This window comes from Lampetra fluviatilis, chromosome 2, assembly GCF_964198595.1.
Source record: "Lampetra fluviatilis chromosome 2, kcLamFluv1.1, whole genome shotgun sequence".
Classification (NCBI taxonomy): Eukaryota; Metazoa; Chordata; class Hyperoartia; order Petromyzontiformes; family Petromyzontidae; genus Lampetra; species Lampetra fluviatilis.
Genome location: NC_136276.1, coordinates 7427970 through 7450050, shown reverse-complemented (window position 1 = coordinate 7450050; position 22081 = coordinate 7427970).

Genomic DNA, 22081 nt, shown 5'->3' with positions numbered 1-22081 from the left:
GATGGGGTTTGTACGTTCCTCCCGCTGTTCTGCATGGTCTTCCTCCCGGTTCTCCGGTTTCCTGCCAAGGCTAACAAAAACAGCATACAAAGTAACTGGTGTTGGCCAAACATCCCAATACTGAAAAAAACCTGCAAAGGGCTCAATGAGGTTTATACATAGCAACCCACTGCATCACCGTAGCAGGACCTTGCTGGAAAAAAATAATCTTGAGACTTAGTGAGGTTTTCTTGGTTATACAAGCATAATAATATTCAGTTATATTTTCGCAGGCACAGGATCATTCATTAATGCTGAAGGGAAAACACGTTTTGAATCTTTGTTAATCCACTGCCTTCCCACACTGGCAGTTGTTTGACCGTACTTGACGGATTGGTGAAGAGGGGGGTGCCAAGGAACGGTTCGATATCGTTCGCGAACTTGTTCCCAGCCGTAGCTGGGAATTAAACTCATGGCAGTGTGCGCTCGACACGGTGCTGTCGCTTGCTCAGTCCCCGTCTCGCAGGTTGATAAATATTTAATTCCCTTACGTGGCTGGTATTTTTTTTCCACTTAAGTTTGTGTAACGCCCCTGGTATGCACGTTGCACATTTTACAACATCTAAACACCAATACATTAATGTTACATGACGTCTCGTGCTAGACTTTTATGTAAAATTCCCTTCACAGTTCATTGCGATTGTATGTGTGTGTGCCTCAAACGAGTACCTGGTTTGATGTGTAAACATCGCCATTTGAGAGACAAAGACGGCCGGGCCTGATGCGTGCCACCTCACACCCTTGTCTGCCGTGCCGGCCTGCATATGTGCTCGCGAGTAGCACTTGCCCGATCAGCCCATTAAAGGCTATACGGGGGATCTTTGTCTTTGTTCTGTTTGCACGCACATGTGTGCATTTAGTGCGTATATATGTATGCATGTTGAACTTCTTTCGCACCGTTCGTCGCCAACCGTGCTAATCGGAGGTGCGGGGGAAGGACAAAAAACTAAACACAAAAAGCAGTTCTAGAGAAATTCGTTTTCAATCTAGATATAAAAGTGCATAGCTCCAGTGGCTTCCTAATATCGGAAGGAAGAGCGTTCCAGACGGCCGCAGAAGCGCATCTAAAAGCGCGCGATGCAGTGATCATCTTTGTTGGATGGTTAGCCAAAAGCCGCTGCTAGGATGATGGTTTACGTTCCTTGACGAGCTCAGCAAGGTGTCGTAGTGCGCGTACGCGGCGTGCCGAGATCAGTAACTTGCTGCTGGCCACTCCGTAACTAAATTCCCTGGCCACTTACGTTCAGGTGCCCCACACAACGCACAGCGATGGCACGCCGGCGTGCACCTGGCGTGCGAGCCTTGGACACATCGACAAAGCCATGCCGTGGCACGTCCAGCACTCTTCTCGTGTGCATGACGGCACTCGCCACAGGTAGTGTACTGTCCGCATATACACACACACACACGTCTTGGACGTAAGATACTTTACATGCTAATGCTGGACTGTAAATCCCTGAAATGAACCGCACTCCATAATTAATTCTCTCACCCTATACCCCCTTCCACGGCTCCCCACCTGCGATGTAGTTTATTTAAACCACAGTCATCTTTGGCCAGAAAAAACATTATGCAATTGCGTCTCATGAAACGACGCGACCGTTTGTTGCTTGCCAAAATTCAGGGCCTTTTTAGACTAATAATCGTCATCACGTGTAATCCTTTGAGCGCACTTCACGTGTCGTTGCATCTCGAAGCGCGTGCTAAATGGTTTAACATGTTAACTAAATGTCCACAGAAATGTATAACACACAGCAACAGTGGGGCCTTTTATATATTTTTTTGGCAGCGTAATAGGCAAAACTCCATGGTAACTGTATATACAAGTCCACCCAGAGACGTGTCCGTATTTTGTGTGGTAGAGGTAGCGGCACAGGGTTATGGCGATGATAAAACACATTGCTGGATTCAATGGCACGTTGCAAGCCAATGAAACAGTTGTGCGTTGATTTCACTCAATTGGTTTTTTTTCGCCCGTGACCAAGCAAGCACCCCAGCGCTTTCATCGCGTGCAGAAATTCCTCCCCCTTTTATTTGTCACCTAGCTGACGCCACCACGACACCTCCTCGGCAGTGTAAACCCGCAGCTGCGACGCAATTTGGGACATTGCCTCTGTGAAGGGACAATCTACCTATAACTTAAACCTGACGACGCGGGACAAGGTAATTATTTGACAGCATCCTGCGTTTCTCGTCGCCAAAGTCAGTTTTTGAGTACGTGCAGTGACAACAAAGTAATTTAATGACAAACCATTGTAAGTTAAAAAAGAGAGTTGCTTTATTTATCCACGTTCTTATATATATAATACTACAGTACAATCAAATGTATAAATGCACACAGTTTGAATTGGAGTGGATCGATCTGGACTAAATATCCACATATTCTCCGCTTTGAATCTCTCTCCGAGATATATTTTCTAAACCTCGTGTGTAATTGTGTCGATTCTCCCCCCCCCCCACCATTATTATCTATGAAACCTTAAGGCCAACAAGCCCTAAAGAAACTGCATCAAAGGCAATGCAACCGATACGGAGTGTGCGTCGGAGAAAATAAAAATTCTGCAGGAAAAACGTTTTTTTTTTAAAAGAGAAAATTCTATTTATTTATAAAACACGGGTATCAAAGAGCGGTGTTGCTGCTGCTGCTGCAGCTAAAAGGGGTGCAGCGTGGCAATTACTCTCAGGGCATGCGTTGGAATTCATCGCACCGTGATGTATGGTATTACACCGGGGCCGGCAACCATTCCGTTTGTTCGTTCTGTGTGCGATCCAGCTCGTTTGTGTGTTGGGAGCAACAACGAGCGGTAAGAAATGCTCATATATAAAAGAAATGTTGGGGGCAGGAAAAAGAAAATTTCGCAAGAAACAATAACAGTTATCTTTTTCTATTTTTAAGACTGCAATCCCTGAACCACTCCAATAGCACACTACACCATGTGACTGAAGGTAGCTGCTTATTTTATACGAATGTGAAAGTAAATTTACAAAAATGCGGTTATAAATAAATGTGTATTGTACGTGACAAATAATCATGGGATATCACCATATTGAAGCTAAATTCCTATGTGGCACAAAATAATTCGGCACCCCCCCCCCCCGCCACTCCCCAACAATGATTTATTTTGTAGCAATATAATAATTTGTGTTTGTTTACAAGGTCCATATTTGCTATCAGTTTAATAATTTTGGTTTGCCCTACATTTCATCGCAATATAACCACCAGCTTATTGCCCCCTCCCGCTTCCAGTCCCACCACCGTACCCAGCTTCCATTCCGCTCCAAAGCAAAGTTCATTTGATAGCCCCTGACAGTTTGAGCACAATATGGCCAGGCGTTCTCGTGAGCCAGAGGACAGCGAAGCGGCTGGGAGTGACCTTGAAAGGACTCGATACCAGCAGACGGACGAAGCAGAGTGGGCTTTGAGTGCCGTGTGTCTGCGTGTGCCTGTGGTGTGCTTATGTGCGCACGCACGTGAGTGTACACGTGGATCTGTACAGTGCCGTATGTGTGTATGTGTGTGGTTGGGGAGAACGGTGTTTGTGGCTGTGAACCTGAAGGAACAGGAGAAAGGGTCAGTATGATTCAACCTACACAATAAATTAGGGCTGCTGCCCTTAATGAGCCAGAGAAAAATTGCCCCACCATTGCCTGAAGCAGTAATTGCAAGCCATATGCCCCTGCTCTGCTAATTATTTGAGATGCATCACATCTCCTTTGGATTTTTCAACTCAATTTTCCATCCGTGCTAATGTCATTGTTTTGTCAAAGTCATTTGACCGTTCCCAATAAAAGAAGTGAAACTATAACTGTGGCGCCGTGACCTGTGATGACGTAAGGATACGCCGCACAATTTTGCCATACCGATCGAGCTCCCTTTTTTTCATTTGAGGTGTAACACGGAACACACATCCCAATCTCACTCACCTTCAGCCACTTTGCGTGAAACACATTTATAAATAATGAAAATGCTCATTTTTTTATCGAGGTATATTTTAGAGTACCATTGAGGTTACACACACACATATACACACTGCATTTTACGCAATTGTAAGATTTACCGAGAAAAAAAATGTGGGCACAGGAAATATGAAAGAGTGTCACATCCGAGGGCTTTTACACTTTCTCGCCATAATAAGAACTGGAGGCAGCGAAGGCATCTACAACAAAAGGGCCGAGGGTCGAGCCCATCTGCAAGCACTGTGCTAAGCACATGAGCCGGCCACGGGCTCGCTGCCGCGGTGCCCGGCATAATGAAATTGAAGCCGGATGAGTCCCCAGGATCTCTGTTTGCTCCCTCGGGAGCACCCCCATCTGCGCCCCTGCAGCACAGTCAAACGATATTAATCGGACATCTTTGTTTTGGTAAAGCCTTACTGGGAATTTTGTAGTTGTTTAGGCGAGCATTACTATATTTAAAAAAAAATGTTGCACGGTCTACTTTTGTGTATTTAAATTCACGTGAACTTTAGACACTCAAACACAGATGATATTGTGTGTATGCGAATATGTGTGTTGGCTTGTAAATACAGTATATTTACTGTACAATACATGCATAAATACATAAAACATTTTTTATATGTATTTGTTGACATCCAGTCTGGGTTTGTCAAAACAGATAACCCATGCCTGGATATCCATACACGAATGACTTTGGCATGCCAAAATTCATTGAGCGCTGTCATTGAAGAAGACTGCTAAACTCATAATACTGCTGCTGTGTCGTAAAACATTGTGGAGGCTGGGCTGTCATTTGCAAGTTTTTTCCCATTTAATTTATTTCCCTGTATATCTATCCAGCCCACTATTTGTCTTGCTACCAGTCCCCCGTCTATCTGTGTGTTTCATTTGGTATTGATTACTAGCTTATATTCAAAATTACGTTTTGTGCCAGCATGCATGAAATATATATGTATATGTCTCACATTAACAAATTGATGGTTGGGATTTTTTTTTATTTTGACGTAACATAACTAAAATAAATGAATACTGTGTTTTTGTTTAAGCTTCTATTGAATTTGCCATTCTTGAAAACATCCGTATTTCGGGTATGATGTGCCAATATCACATCATGCATTGGAGCGAGGAAACAATACTCCTTTAAGCGGTAAGCACGACCGCTTTGTGTGTTGTTCGACGTGGCGGGACTCCGGGGTCCGCTGTGGGTTGCAGCCGGGAGCTGGCCAGAAAGCGAGGCTTTGTGCCATGGCAGATACAGATTGAGGGGAAATAGCCAGAAGGAATGTTGGTGGAAATGTGATAAGAGTACAAAGAGCTGAGTAATCGCCGTGGCATTAGCCTGACAGGCCCATCTCTTCGGAGTTGGCAGGGGAAGCCCGGGCCATGGATGGAAGCGCGGACAGCCATCAAGCGAGCGTGATTGAAACTTGAAAACATTCATAGAATTTTCCATATTTCAATTTCAATGGTCCCTTCCCGTGCCGGACTCATATAATGCATTATGCCAGTTTTGCAGAGCCATTGACAAAGCGCGCGCATACGAACACGTACGTGGTTATTATGCAGAAAACAATATTGAAACTATGAATGTGGTTTTGAAGTTATCAATATTTTATTCCATTCCACGGAGCAGCAAATGGGTTTCATGATTAATGTCGCCCCCTAACAAGGTGCTCATTGTTGTTCCCAAGTCTCACACAACTCACTAAAATGTTAATATATTGGCAGAAAAAAAAGATGAAAGGTGATTATTAACAATAACAACAAAAAAACAACAACAGAAACTGTGACGTCCCATAATTTTGCGATGGCAAAAATGACTTTGGCACTTAAAAGAAATAATTCATACAATAATGTTCTAAATGCAGAGGCTGATGAATGTAGGGAAAAATCCCATTACATCCCATCTGCTTCAGTCAAGGCATCATGAATCATGTGCCGCTGAGCCTCAATTTGGCCTTCAACAAGGTACATTCGTTCTGATGACTAATTAGCCAGCAGAGGCACAGAGAGACCAAACGCCAGTCTGCACCGGCAGGAGCAACAACTGTATTTGTTGCTTGCTGTGAACTGCAGCTCAAATCCCCACTGACTCCCATTATCATACTGTTATTATTGAGCATAAATTGCATTTTTTTGGGTAATACAACAGGCCTTATTACTCACTGTCGAGAGGCTTTCACGCACAGTGCTCCTGGCCTTGAAAACTATATTAGTGCTCGTGCTCTCACTTTTTAAATTCAGAGGGTATATTTTATACTTGAACAACAATACATTGTTATATTGCAGTAGTGTGTTGAACGTTAGGAATTGGTGATGCATTTTTTAGGGAGTTTTTATGTATTTTTGTTTAGATACAGTGACCTTGTTTTGTTGGACATTCTGGTTAAGGAAGGAGATGAGATGTGAAATATTTTAATGTATTTTAGGTTTCTGAAGTGATGGGATTTGGTACACTGAGCAATACAGAGCTAGAACATTACGTTTACATGACTCAATTTGCTGTTACTTGGAATTTAAATGTTTGGAAAACAATATTCATGCATTGAAAGCATCGGAATAGCCACATACCATATATATGGCATAGTATATGCATAGCCTCATACCATATACATCTTTTTAATGAATCAATTGTATCCTTTTCTTTTGCCAAATTCAATATTGCCTATGGAATTCACATTGAAACAGATTTGTTTTAAAGCTTAACTTAGTTTGGATGCTAACCAGGTTGTAGACTAATTAGAGCCACTCTACTCGCCTAGGGGTGTGTAATTTAAAACCCTGTTTGCCAATAAATCTCTGACGCCACAAATATTTGTCCTGCCCTTTCTACTGGCAGCTTCTCACAGCAGGGCTTGTGGCTGTACCTGATACAGAGTATTGGTCTTAGCCCAGGCTAGAGAGGAAATATCACGTGTCTCCACATATATGCTTCCCAGGGCATATGAGATTTACTTTTTTAAGGGCACGTGGCAGTTAATTATTTAAAAAGTCAGTTAAATTAGAGAATTTAACAAGATGGCAGTATACCCTTCCGAGGTGGCGTCAACATTCTGAATTGCATTATCGCACAATAAACAAAATCCCACTAATTCATAAAATTATGTTATTTATTGTAAAATGTATTGTATATGGATGTGTTTTAAGAGGTAATTTTTTTTATAGTTAATGTATTCTTTAACGAGCATCATCTGATGTATTAGCAGATGCATAAGCCATTCATTCTTTAAACTTCATATATTTATTAAGAATTTTGTATGATTTCAGTACTCGATTATGCATGGTTACTCTTTATACAAATAACTGGATGCTCCATTAACTGTGTTGTTGATGTACACTTTGAGTATCGAGCACAGTTCGTGTTTTGTGCAACCTGCGTGCAGAATTGTGCTCTAACACTTCAACCAGATTTTTGTTTTTGGGAACAGTGGCGACCAAGAGATGGAGTGACATGTACGACTGACACCCTCTGCACTTATTGCCCGATTGTCTCTTTCACCTAATGTTCAGGCTATCATTGATTGGCGGATGCCCCAGTACCAGAGTTGTTACAGGCTTAAAGTGCTCACATACTCACTCACACACCGTTTGCACCAAGCAACCATATGGAGCAAATACTGCCAGTTAGAAGTACTGGAGTACAGTACTGTGTCACGTAATAACTTTTAATCTCACAATCCCTTGAATCCACGTATACAATGTGCTGCTGATTATATTTTGATAAAGAAACATGGTTTATTATTTAAAGTTTTGAAGAAAAAATGTAAACATTGAATTCTAACAAAAATTGTAATTCCTTTCTATTGAAAACAATGTCAAATACGAATCAAGGCATAATTCAAATTGCTAAAAAAAAAACAAGTTGCTTTGTCCAGAACACGTCACTCAAAGGTATGATGGCCAAAGGTCAAGAACCATGATAGAGTGGCAGCTAAGGAATGGAACATTTCCAAGAGGACGTCCACTGAGGATGTGGAGCAACGAAATGAGGCTCATGTGCACGTACTCAGGTGGATTGTTACTTGGCAGGCTTACGAGAGATGGCGATGGCTTGGGGAGGCCTTCATCCAGCAGTGGATTGATCATGGCTCATGAGGATTAGAAATAAATAATAATACAATTGTGGGGAGCGGTAGTGTAGCGGTTAGCGCGCTGCGCTATGAACCCGGCGACACGGGTTCGATTCCCGCTCACGGCCAACACCAGTGACGATTATCTGAACCGGTCCCGGGCCTCCCCTAGGTCGACTCAGCCTCAAATGAGTACCTGGTGCGGTGTGTAAAAATTGCCACTGGGGAGACAAAGGCGGTCGGGCGTGGTGTTGGCCACCCACCCCCTCGTGTATCGTTCCGGCCTTCATAAGCGCTCGCTAACAGCACTTGCCCATACAGTCTGTTCAGTTTAACAGGCTATATGGGGGATCTTTGTCTTTGTTACTTTGCAGGCTCACGAGAGATGGCGATGGCTTGGGGAGTCCTTCATCCAGCAGTGGATTGATCATGGCTCAGGAAGATTAGGAATCAATAATAATACATTTAACATGCTTAGAGAATAGGTTTGTGACTTATCCCTACTTGTAACGATGTTTTCGAATCTACTGATTATTGAATGTTTTTGTTGTTGAAAACTTGGCATATATCTAAGAATATGTTATTCTATACAGATTTAAAATGGTTTACAATACTATCCCTTAATTCCACTATAACACTGGGAATAAAATATTGCTCGTGAAACACATACCATGTATATCAGGTATGGTGTGCTGGTGTTATTTAGTATATGTGCTAGCAAAACATTACATTTTTCCTGTAAATTGATGGGGAAAAACATATACACTTTTGGCAAAATATTTTCTCAATCCAATTTTAACAATAATAATGTACATTATTATGATTATGATCGATGTGGTACATATTCGTAAATGTTAATACACATATTTACCAATATTTAAAATTGTAATGCTGTTTAGAAAAATGTTTTAGGATTTTTTTTTTTGCAAAATAAGTTTAATTATATTACCTTTTAATAACATATTTATTGTCTCTTTTTCCTGTAACCAAAATTTTTCAAATGTCAGTATTACAGGGAAAACATCTACATCACAATTAAACAAATTGGTATTTTTATTTTCAGTAAAAAATACGTATAAAGGATAACTCATGTTCATAAGCATTGTACTATATGTCTTTCCACATGTCCAGATTAAATTGCAAAGGCAATTCCAATATTATATCCAGATGTAATTTTGACAAATTGCTTTATCTGTCTGTTTTTTTTTCGCAAAGATTTCTGTGAATCCATTTGGCAGTCAGGATAGTATATCTACAAGGAGTGCTGTAATGTACATGTGAGGGCTAGGGAAAACAGCATTTAGCTGATTATTTCTTGGGTACAAGATAGAGGATTTCAAATCCCCCAAGCATACATTTCAATTGTATTTGTGGACAAGGCCGATGGCTTATCTATAGAGGGAATGGCTCACAATCCGAAGGTTTGCGAGTTCAAATCCTGGTTGGGGGTTGACTCAGCCCATCATCCTTCCAGGGTCCATAAAATTAGTGCCGCTTTATGGGAAAGTCAAGTCAACAGTGGTTGCCCAATTGATAAACTTTCGCCTGCCATTAAGAATGCGGAATTTCCACCACTTGGTCAGGATGGTAAATGGGAAATGCTATTGCACCATCAAAATGTGTTGCCTTGGTTTTATTGCTAGAGTTAAACGTTTGGTAAAAGCATGGCACATTGAGATATGCGAATACAGTTGCTTAAATTGAGTGCCCGTGCCACATGGATGCTTGCTTGAGTGCCTTGCAGAAAATCCTCCGTGTGTGTGTGGATGCCACTGCCTTGGCTTGGTACTCAATGAGTCAGAAGCAGGAGGCCAGGTGTGCTTCTGGTTCTGCTCATTCCTGTCAATGCAGTACTGGGTAAATGCACGAATTTCAAACTGATTATTGACACTGGGGAATACCCTTGCTTAGTACAGAAACCAGTCAAAATAATTTGGGACTTCATGTTTGGCCGGGGCTTAGGGAAATGTAATGGGTTTTCTGGGGTCTCAGCGGAAAGCATTGAGGGAGCCTTCAATCTCTACTTATATGGTCTGATTCATGTGTTCGGTAAATGTCCCTTTTCATGTAATTTCTTGTAAAAATGTGTCTCCATCACCAAAATGGAACAAACCATCATTCCGCCACTTTTTTGTGGAATGACGGCCGTCTTTTGTTGAAAATATGTCAGTCATTCCACAATTTACAATTCATGTACAGCAGAGTCCAAACAAAAACTCACCCATTCTCACTACTTCCCGCTCCAGAATTGTGGAAGGGCCCAAAACTAGGCCTGGAATTAGGCTAGAGTTATGGTGGAACCAACGATGGCAACAAGTTTTCAAAATACACAGAAACTGTCAATCATGACTATCACGACAGAATCATGTAAATCATTGCTTTGGGGGCATGGCCTGTACTGGGAGCACTCAGGGCATGGTGGCTTGTTCCACACAAATTCATGTGTGTGTGTTTAGCGCCTCCAATCCACAACATTATCTCTGCTTTTCTAAGCACGATTTAAAGGAAGTTTTTGTTTCCCTAAACTTTTGTGACAGTTGGCGGAATGGAGGCACACGTACACATGAAGAAGTTGGCAGTGATGATGAAGATAAAGAATACAAAGACAAGGATGATGATGATAAAATGATTATGTTGATGATGAAGATGATACATTTTTTTGCTATCACTGTTGTCTCTGCTATTGATATGTCCTCTGCAGCTGTTGATGATGGGGTTGATGAAGATGATGCAGATGAGGTAGTGTTCCCAGAAAAGTGTCACTACCCCGAGTTCTAAGACTAATTTCTAAGAATGATTGGCATGTGGGAGGAAATGTCAGTACGCAGAGGAAACCCATGCTTATAGGAGATGATTCAATAGTCTATACAGATGGATTCAAGAATCCCCTTGTTGTATTGTCGCGTCTCCTGGTCATCTTGCAGCACAGCAGGTTTTGGAGTTTCACAAATCTCCACGTGACCCACCCACCCATGTCTCCAAAGTAATGTTTTGAAGCACAACAAGCAGCCCAGGCAGCCATTTAAGTCTGAATTAACCCAGGAAAGGCTTAACACACGTTGTGATGTAAATACTCATTAATTGGCCGAAAACACCTTATGTGGGCGGCGTTATGGGCCAGCGCCTCCAAGTCATTTTCTCTCTTTAAGAGTGAGTGATTATCATTATTATTCTTGGAACCACGTGCCGCTGATGTGTGCCATGGCTGGCAATGAAACCTAAGTCGCTGGCTGGGTTCGTAACACAAAGCATGAAACACCGCACTCGTCGCATTCCACAACAAAAACCAAGATCCCCATTTAGCCGACATAGGCTGTCGGGGCACCTATGAAGCACGCCTGGCCATATTTGTCTTCCCAGGACTCATGTTTTACACATCACACCAGGTGCTCAGCTAAGACTGAGTCTACCTAGGTCACCGGGTTTGTAGCGCAATGCGCTAACCATTCAACTACTGCATATACAAAGACACAGATCCCCCGTGTAGCCTTAACAGATTGTAAGAGAAAGTGCTGTTAGCGAGCACCTATGAAGGGGGTGGGTGGTCAACACCACGCCCGGTCGCCTTTGTCTCCCCAGTAGTGATGTTTACACATCACACCAGGTACTCATTTGAGGCTGAGTCGACCTAGGGGACGCCCATGACCGGTTCAAATAATCGTCACCGGTGTTGGCCGTGAGTGGGTATCGAGCTCGGTTCGCTGGGTTTGTAGCGCAGCCAGCTAACTGCTACACTTCCGCTCCCCACACACATTTACACGTGGGTTCATACAGGCTGATGGGCTATTGATAAAAGTCGCAAGGTGGTGAGCGTGGGTGTTCGGGGGCAGCACTGCGCTACGAACTAGACAACCTGAGTTTGAATCCCAGCCAGGGCCAACATCAGTGGTCAGTGATATCTGAAACTCGCCTGGACACCTTCCACTTCTTACAAAAACCCACACTGACCAGCATGGTGAAGTATGGTCAAACAACCATCTCAAATCAGAAATCAGAAACGGTTTTAATCGCCATGTAAGTTTGCACAAACAAGGAATTCACTATGGCGGGACGGTGCATACATTGAACAAGTAGGAATCTTAACTTATATAAAAGGTATACACTCTAACTATACTAACGTTACAAAGTATAAGTAATACTAAAGGGCTAAAATCTTTAAAATTATGATCACCCAGCAGTGGATTGACAAAGGTCTGTAAATTATTTAATACATATTCGTTGGTTCTTTCGGTAAAGTCACGTAGATAGAAAAATAAAAATAAACAGAATAAAAATAATAAAAATAAAATCATCATAAAAACAAAAAACACTAATATAGACTGTAGCCTAGTTCTTAATCTGAGTGACTGTACTGGCAGTCTATAATGTAGACTGTAGCCTGGTTTTTAAGCTATGTGAGGGTATTGCCAGTCTATAATGTAGACTGTAGCCTGGTTCTTAACCTGAGCGTACTGGTAGTCTATAATTAGACTTATTCTTTGGTTCTTTCGGTAAAATAATAAAAATAGAAAAATAAAAACAAAACCACGACGTTTCGATCACAACACAAGCGATAGTCTTCAAAAGGGTAAGCAGCCTTTGACTGTCAGCACTCCGACTAATGATCTAAGATTCTAAGGGGTTGCCGTTATCCAGCCATGCCGTTTTTCAACATTTGGATTCCATTGATCTAATTTATTAACTATTGTAGAGCTCTTTGTCAAACCACTTCCTTTGCTCTTCGTGCGTATATGGATGACGGTTGACTCCGCGCACTGTGAACTCGGCAACCTAAGCTCAATTCCTAGCCATGACAAATATCAGAAGCGCCCATTCTGAACCTCCCCAAGGAGAATTCAGCCTTAAAGGCGAGCCTGTTATGGCGTGCCCTTTGGATGTAGTGGTAGGTGGATTACCACGAGATAGCATATTCTTAGGTTTTTTCGGTAAAGTCACGTAGGTAAAAAATTAAAATTAATAAAAGTAGAATAAAAATAAAATAAAAATCACGACGATTCGGAGGCAACACAAGCTTCCGTCTTCAGGTGGAACCGTCACAGCACTATAGCTGTATCAAGTGTTGCCTCCGAAACGTCGTGATTTTTATTTTATTTTTATTTTACTTTTATTAATTTAAAATTTTTACCTACGTGACTTTACCGAAAAAAACCTAAGAATCCTTGCAGTCACGAAAGCTTGAAATCTAGAATGACGGGATAACAGTTGGTGTGGATTGAGAGGTTTGGAGTCGGTGTATCATCAGTGGTTGCAATAGCATCATCATTAATGATTATCATTACTGGATCTTTATCATCATCATACATGAACAATATCATCATCACCATCCTTATTTTACATCATTAGAGACTCCACCATTGTTATAAAAAAAACATTTTAAAAATATATACCTTTATTATTAATAGATAACTATATTTAAATGAATTACTATACTCTACACAAAATCAAGTGAATGTTATTAGCATGCACTTTGTTAGCAAGCGCATGCTAATAACATGTCCATGTGATCATATGTGAGACAGACGTCTGATTCGTTGGCTTCGTCCGTCGTTGGGGATCCACTTGCTGATGTCAGAACGCACGGACCCAATTCCCGTTGGTTCTCTCCCATCTACTGATTGGTTGCGGGATATGTTTGTTACAGAATCAGGGGCTGCATCGGTTCAGTATGACAAAACGGGCCAATAACATCTACCGTGAATGAATTAGGAGGAATTGCTTTGTGTGAATTCCAGTGTGAGACAAAAATTAAAATGATATCCTATCCTGTATATGCTCTAAAAAAACCTCCCTCGACTTTTTCATTAAAGCAGCCTTTTATGTTTATGTGAATATATGGTTAATTGCTGCTCTTTTACTCGTAAGCGATTCCCTATGAATATTATTACTTTAACAACAGCGGTGAATATTTTTTCCTAAGAAAGGGGGAGAGTCATTGTTTTTATTGACTCGTGGTCTGGATATGTACATTAAATAGCATTCTGAATCAGTAACTAAAAAAGTCCAAGTGATTTTCTGCTGAAATTAACGTTGAGGCGTTGCTCACCTGTTTACAGCGATGAGTCCTTGGTGGCAATTCCTCATTCCTGTTGGAGGGGGGGGGGGGGTGAGTTTTGCCATAGAACAGCCACTGTTGGTTTCAGCACAAAGTGTTACTCATTTGAGCAACTATTTGCTTAATAATCGTTCATGAATTGCCTCTCATTGCCTGAATTGCCTCCCCTCTCTCCTATGGCCGCAAGCTGCCTCTCCGGTTAAACCTGTAAATGGCGGGGAACGCAAGATAGCAGATGGCAGTGAAACAAAGATTCAAACTGTAAACTGGTTGCATCCTCATTAAGACTCATTAGTAGCTAATGGGGTCCCCATCGTGTAAAGGTTCGTCTTCTCCATATATGGAGCTCCCAGGAGCGAACATTGATGACTGTATTATACTGACGAGTTGTAATTGAAACAAATTCGATCTACAATTCTCATCGATTAGAGTTGGTGGTCTAAACATTAATATAGCCACACATTTTGTTATTTTAAGCTGGTGTTCTGGATAAGGCTTTTGTGCTAGCAATGTTGCACACATTTGCGTGCTGTTATAAATCCAAGTTGCCCCTTGCTGGAGTAAACCCTCCAAATATGACATTGCCTCGGTGACAAAAATCAAAACACCCCAAGGAGCAACATAACACACAAGATTCCCACATATAGAATTAGTTAAAGACATGTAAGCACCCTCTATAAACAACATTTTAATGGGCCTTTGCTTATCAAATATTAAATTCCATCAATGTCATTCTTTAGGTTCTTTTTTTTTTACATTATAACTGGTATCACAGATGAGAAATATAAGGTGTATTATTGTCTGTCGTGGTAAATGAGCCTTATATAATTTTGCCGATGACCTCTTAAGATGCATGAACTTGTATCAGGAAAGATTTCCTGCAACACTTAGGCCACATGTAGAGTCTTACACCAGCCACAGCTACACATCTCCACATTGCTTATACACTCGTGTGATATTACATTTTGAGATCCATGCATCGTTTAGCAAAACGCATTTGCACTTGCGCATACCTATATATTTAAAAACAATCATCAGTAGCCAATGGTAACATCCACAGCTGGATGAAGGCCTCCAAAGCCGCCACTTTCCACGTTTCCACGACGCAGCAAATCCACCCAGCCCCTGCACACAAACTGATTGCATCACTCCATGTTTTTAACAGCATTCATTATGGCATTTGAGATGTAGACTTACACGTATACTTGATAGCTAAACAATTATCAGTGAGGAAAGATGTCACCAATTTTCTTCTATTTCCGATGTTTTTTTTAAGACATGGAGGACAGAATTTGATGCACAGTATTGGAGTTGAGTATATATATATATTTCAAGTAATATACACACTATGTATATAAACGCTGCAATAAATTACCTGCTTTGGTAATACCGTAAAAGAAAAATATTGACATTGTCAAAATTGTAAGCTAAGAATTAAATTCAGAAACAGAATGAGAAACACGTTGATTAGATGACATACCAAAAGTTATAGGCATAATTTTGACGGTTAAGAAACGTTAGTGGGCCTGTGCAGAACATGTCACTTGCAGCAACAATGGCTGGTGCTTGAGACTAATAATGGAGTGGCAGGCAAACATGGTGAACACGCCTAGTAGCCTGTCCACCATGGAGATGGAGGGATGAATAGAGCTGGTGTGTGGGAGATGGATGGAGCGTTGCATTGCAAGACCACGAGAGAAGGAGACCAACTTGGGAGGGCTTTTGTTGTCCTTCCCCCGCATCTCTGATGAGCACGGTTGGCTACATATGGTACGAAAGAAGTTCAACATATATACATGCATTGCAAAACCACGATAAAGTTTTGGAGTTGAGTATATATATGCCTTAGTGGGCTTTCATATCGTGGTGGATAGATCAAAGCTGATGATGACGTACTTATCAACCATTACCATTCATTAAAAAAAAATAGAAAGCTAAGTATAAAGTATATTGGTCGGTTTGAATCTGGCAAGTCCTCGGAGGTGAAAGCACAAGAGGATACCAGGTGGTGTAGAATTAGGCTGCGAGGTATCCAGAAGATGGCAGTAGAATAATGTGGCCAATTGATTGTTATCCCCTCATTTGCGTGGCTTTCCCGTTATCCTTCCGTTACCCTCCCATATGTCAATCATTACTGGAATTGACTAAACATCCCATTTGTAGGACCCTCCTGAAAAAAAGTGTTGAGACTCAGCAAGGCTTTCCATGGCAAGGGCATGAGTATTAGCGTACATGTACCATTACATTTCGAAAAATGCAGTGAAAAGAAATCCCTTGGAGTATACCACGGGTCTCTTTTTTGTAATTGATATTGAAGAACGATAACACATTAGACGCCACAACTATTTACGAAAGCGTTGATAAGACCTTCTAGCGTTTAATAAAAAAAAACACTCAACGCGTTATTGAATAAGGGCCAAATATTGGGCAAAACATTACATTGCAGTTATTTTAGCACGCTATGTTTTGAATGGCTTTCAAAACTTAGCAACGTAAAACGCCACAGTGGAGTGGGGAGGTTCAGCTGCGGAAGGTTTTTTTTTAACGAGATTTCTTTGGCAGCTTGTTAATAGGGGAAGTGGTGACCTCCTGCTTAAATTTGAGCCACATGTAGGGCTACAGCTGCAGTTTCTGCAAAAAGGATTGGCACATGAATATGAGTGCATGTTGGCCTTTCTGCCTGCATGTCGAATGCACACATTCTATATAAGTGCACGGGCGCGCGAACATGTTTGTCCTTATGCATGACCGCCTTTGCATTTGAGGGCATCTGGGTTTGTATAAAGCTTGTGTTTCATATATTGTGTTTGCATTAAACATATTTTGTAAATCTGTAGTGGGTCACTTAAAAATGTAATGCGTGTCACATTTCCCTTTGCAATCGTCATTTAAGACTGAGGCAATTGTATTCAAATTTGAATATTGCATTATAATATTTAAAAAAAGTGCTTATTCACATTCAGTAACATCTTTTTTTTCCTAAAAATGTGGAATAAGCCCGTTCTTTTCAACAAAGCATAACATAAAATCAAGATAAAATGGCTTCACCGCATTGACGCCCAGTAAACTCGACGCACTACTTAGGGACGTACTTAAACGGGAACCTACGAACGAGAGTGCCGAGACACTGAGGGAAGAAGAGCGGTAGGGCGCTGACGTTTCCCGTCGCTTCACACAAGGGGGGCCCTCAATCCAGCAGCAATCGGCCCCCATCATCCACCCCCGCCCCCCCTTTGCGAACAGTGCCGTTGCCTGTCCCACTTGCCGTGGGAGTGAGTATTTGTAGCCTGCGGGCATGCATCGGAGGGAGCAAATCAGAGTGGGGGTCCCGTTTGATTTAAACCAGATTTTTCTCCACGCTATTTAAAGTGGGGAGTGGTGGGGGATGGGGGGTGCGAGGTGTGGGGTGCAGGGCCATTCGTAACTCCCCCGGCCACCTCCTTGGCAGTGTGGGTTTTTGTGCTGTATCACTTTCAAGAGCCATGCACTCCGCAATATGTGGTCCAACACCCGGCGGTTACACGTGCCTAATTTTTTTGTGGGGGGGTTCAATTTTCGAGCACCTCTGAGAAATGTCCACAAATATTTGTACAAATGCTTCCTGTCATTCTTCAATGGCATTTGTAATGTGCTGCCCAGTGTATGTATGTTTCTTGCTATACAAGCAAATGAGCCATGGAGGTTTTTGTAATGTACGTTTTGAGCAGCAGATACCAACCCAATAGCTGATTATGTTCAGCTTCACAACACAGAAAAAAATGCCTGATGAAAAATGCATGTATGACTGCAGGAAGACCTTATGAATATTTGATGAATGCAACCTGAAATGCATTGCCTAACGTTTTATTTTGTTTAAATATCTGGAACATTTCATTTGCGCAATGGTTTTCTTCCTCCTTCCAAAATGGTTTATTTATTTCAAAACATTTTTAAAACGTTTCCTTTCATTATATATAAACATCGCATCTTTAGGGCAGTGTAGAATTCAACACAAAAAAATAAATACATAAATAAGTTATGATTGGTATGAAACAAAAACTTAAAATCGCATTACTTTCAAATTAATCTTTTAAACCTAATTTTAAATGGTGATATATTAAGGTTGCTTATTGTCACAATAATGCCCTGAGGATTTAAGCTTTAAACTGGGTTAAAGCCCTGGCCGTCATTTGCCAGCAATCAAAAAAGCATGTCCAGCGACTGAGTGTTGAAAAACGAAATCTCTCGATCTCCTAAAGCACAAATGTCACAACAAAGCCACCTATGCAATTTTTATCTTTTTCACACTAATGGTAGGGAGGGTAGAAAAAAATTGTATCATAACTCCAAGAATTTGACAGCTGTGCTCAGTCGAAATGTCCCGATGTCAGGCTGGCTTTACAAGTCCTGGCTTAGAGCGCAAACAAGCTCGCCTGGGTCTTTAGTCTTTGCCGTTGAAAATTCAGACCCTCCAGGGTATGGAGATTTTAAAATGGATCGTAATCTAAAGTGAGATGGGATGCTGGCATGACGTAGCCCTGGGGAGAACGGCCAGTGGCAAACATAGCCCAACAATAGAATAAATAGACATAATCTATGCCTCTCTGTTCCCTGTTTTCTCATGTGCTCATTCTGTCTTGTCTCTTCGAATTATTTTTTTTCTCATTCAACTGCGAGTGTTTCTAATAATTTTCAGCCTGTCTTGTGGGTTTATTTTGCCTGTGAGACGTGTAATCATTTTATTCTACCTCTTTTTACAACCCATAATCTCACTGTGGTCTAGTAAGGCTCCGTGTTTTTTGCGTTGCTCTCTCATTGTTGTGAAATGCCTCTCCATGTCTGTATCTTATTGAGGTTTTTTTCCCCCCTTCTCTCTCCTGTCACTACGGAAATGTCCTAACATCTGTCTCTGTCCTGGCCCATTTTTGCCTCTCGCTCTGTACCTAATGTCTTTTTGAACTTTTGTCTTGCTTCTCCTTGGAGCGCTCCATCTCGTTCAAATTGACTTTCTGTCTTACCTGGTTGCGTCGCCTGTCTCTCTACATCTTTGTGTCACCCTCACTATCCCTGACTCCCCTTCTCTCCATCTCCCCGAGGGTCGTGCTGAAATACGAGTAGGTGGCTGAACCCAAAGCAACCCCCAGACCACTCTCCACCCTCCCTCCAACCCCCCCCCTCCACTCCACAAACGCATTCCTCCTTCCATACTGGAGCGATTAGGTTGAAACCCTTTTTAATGCTCCATTTCTCAGTGGTGTTTTTACTCTCCGGCCTGTAGAAAAATACTGTATCTGTTCCGACACCTTCGATAGTGGGACACATGAATACACGACATCTGGAAAACATTTGGCAAGTGTAGCACCAGGTTGAGAATGTTAAACATGCTTTGAAACTATCCTTTTAAATCCTTTCTTTAATGTATTAATTTTGGCCGTCATAAAGTTTCTTTGTCACTTGACGATCTGATTCTGGTTCATAGGGCATAGAGTTTTGGTTCATAGGGCAAGGCACTATAAAAGTTGCCGTGGTTTGTAGCTTTTTTTTTCCTCCTATCTCTCAAAATCACACACTTTTCATATTTAGTCTGTCGATTTCGCAAAGAGATGCTGTAACCTCTAAATTATTTGTTGATATTCTCTAAAATTAAAAATGTTTCATTCATTAAAACATTGACAGCATACTGAAAGCTTCAGGTAAGCTTTACTGCAATCTAGGTGAGCTCTGGAAAAGTTAAAATCTAAAAATGCACCTAAAAGGATTTGTAAAAGCAATTGTGCATTTGACGAACCTGGGTAACTAAGCTATAGAGGCACGTGTCCCGCTCAGCTAAAGGGACAGGACAAGAGGCCTGTTTTCCCATCCAAGTGCACCCTCCAAACACCTTAGAACATTCATACGAGCCACTCCAATGCCATGGAGTGGCTGTGTAATAAAAGGGCCCGCAGGAGCGCCAAGCAAGGGAGGCTGACATTGATGGATGATAGTTAGGCTCCCTTCACACCCCACACTCTCCACGCCAGATAATTACTACGTAATTAAACCCCCTTCCCTCTCTTGCATCTCTTGCATTGCATAATTACTACTCGCATGTACAGGCATTGGTGTTACATGCCTGTGAGGTGGGCCAGTTGCTCATTGAGCATCGGTTCACGTGAGGTTTTTGGGTGGAGAGGGTTGGAAAGGGAAGTGCATATGCACGTATGTTTCGTTCGATTTGAGATTATAGTGGAAATATCAAATACGTAAATTTATTGAGAAAAGCTTTTTGGTTGTGTCTATTGAGTGTAGCCTCACTTGAAATAAGTCTACACCACAAACTCAACAAAAACCATACTCGAGCGCAGTGTAAATAAAATAAACTGTAAATGCAATGCATCAGTTGATATATTACTACTACTTATAATTGCAAGCTTAAAACATGCAATAAAAATACAAATGGGTACACCAAATGCACCATTCAAATGTCAGACTAATGCTTCTAATTGCAGGTCTAAAAAAATGTGAATCTACAAAAAAAAAACGGAGCAGCGCTTAAACCCCTGCCCAGACGATAACCTTTTGTCTGGCAATTAAAACCCACCTCATTGTCCAGGTTCATCAATATGCACAATCCTTCATGCTGCAGCTGTAACGAGCGCCTTGCTGGCATTTACCAAATGGCTTTGCATTAGCATAATGTGATTAGCTATGACGGAGGAGGCCCACCAGTGTCTTCATGGTGACTGATGCTTGGAATGCCGTGGCTTCGGATGGATACACTAAATAATGGCCCGGGCTGATGAAATCACGGCACGATGTGTCTTTTCTCATTGAGCTGGCCCGTGAATTCTCCAAAAAACTCTCATCGTCACATTTGCGCGAGCCATACTTTAATTGTTAACATGAGGATTAGTCGATAGTAGCGAATGACACTGCATTTTACAAACAAATGTGTGGTGCTATGTCACTTGTTATATATTTTAAAAATGATTGCATGCTAAGGAAGTGTCTGAACATTATTTGACATGTAAATTGCAGTCCCACTCTGTAGAGACTGATATTCAAATACTGTGGGATTGGATCTCTTACTAATGTGACTGTGGTACTGCGCATCGTAGAGGATTACAACTGTCCCGGAGTGAAACAAGCACACCAACAACGCAATGTTAAAAACAGGACAAAAATAAAACTGATAAATGCGTACATGACTTCATAAATATCTGAAATAGTTACTGCTGTACAATTGTGTAATATACAATGCTGCTGTGGTGTTAACGGTTAGCAAACTGGACTTGCAATCCTGTTCGATCTCCAGGCACGGCAGTTGAAACGATACAGATATTTTATGAAGCCCCCCCCTCCCCGCCTCGCCTCTGTCTCGCAGTATAAATGGGTTCTCCACAGTCAGTCGGCAAGCTACGTATGGTGGGGTAAAGTGTGGGTACTCGGACCTCGTCTGGCTGGCATTGAAGAGTAGACCAAGTACCCTCTAGACCAGGGGTCGGCAACCAAAATAACAAGAAGAGCCATTTCTTTCCAATTCGGTACAAAATTCAGTATTTCAAGAGCCGCAATGCATCTGAGTACATACTGTACATACGTACATATCGTCAAGAAGCAGCCCGTAAAGAGCCGCATGCGGCTCCGGAGCCGTAGGTTGCCGACCCCTGCTCTAGACTCTATAGGATACTCTAGAGCTCCCTTTACTGTAGGCCCTTCCTCCAGCAGTGCCATGAGCCAGACATTGTCCGGGCTGCACCATTTACCTTTGGTGTTCTGTATTGTAAACCATATAAATAAACTTCCATCGTGTTTGCAGACATAGAAACACATCTGTGGCCTAACAAAATATCATTGCATCGTGCGTTTTATAAAATTGTAATAAAAAATCGAAAACTGTATTTGTTTGAGTTTCTCCAGGTGTAAATGGAAGCAATATAAACCATACAATTCATATTCCGAGTTGACAGTCCATTAAAGTCCACACTTCTCCAATATCTGAACA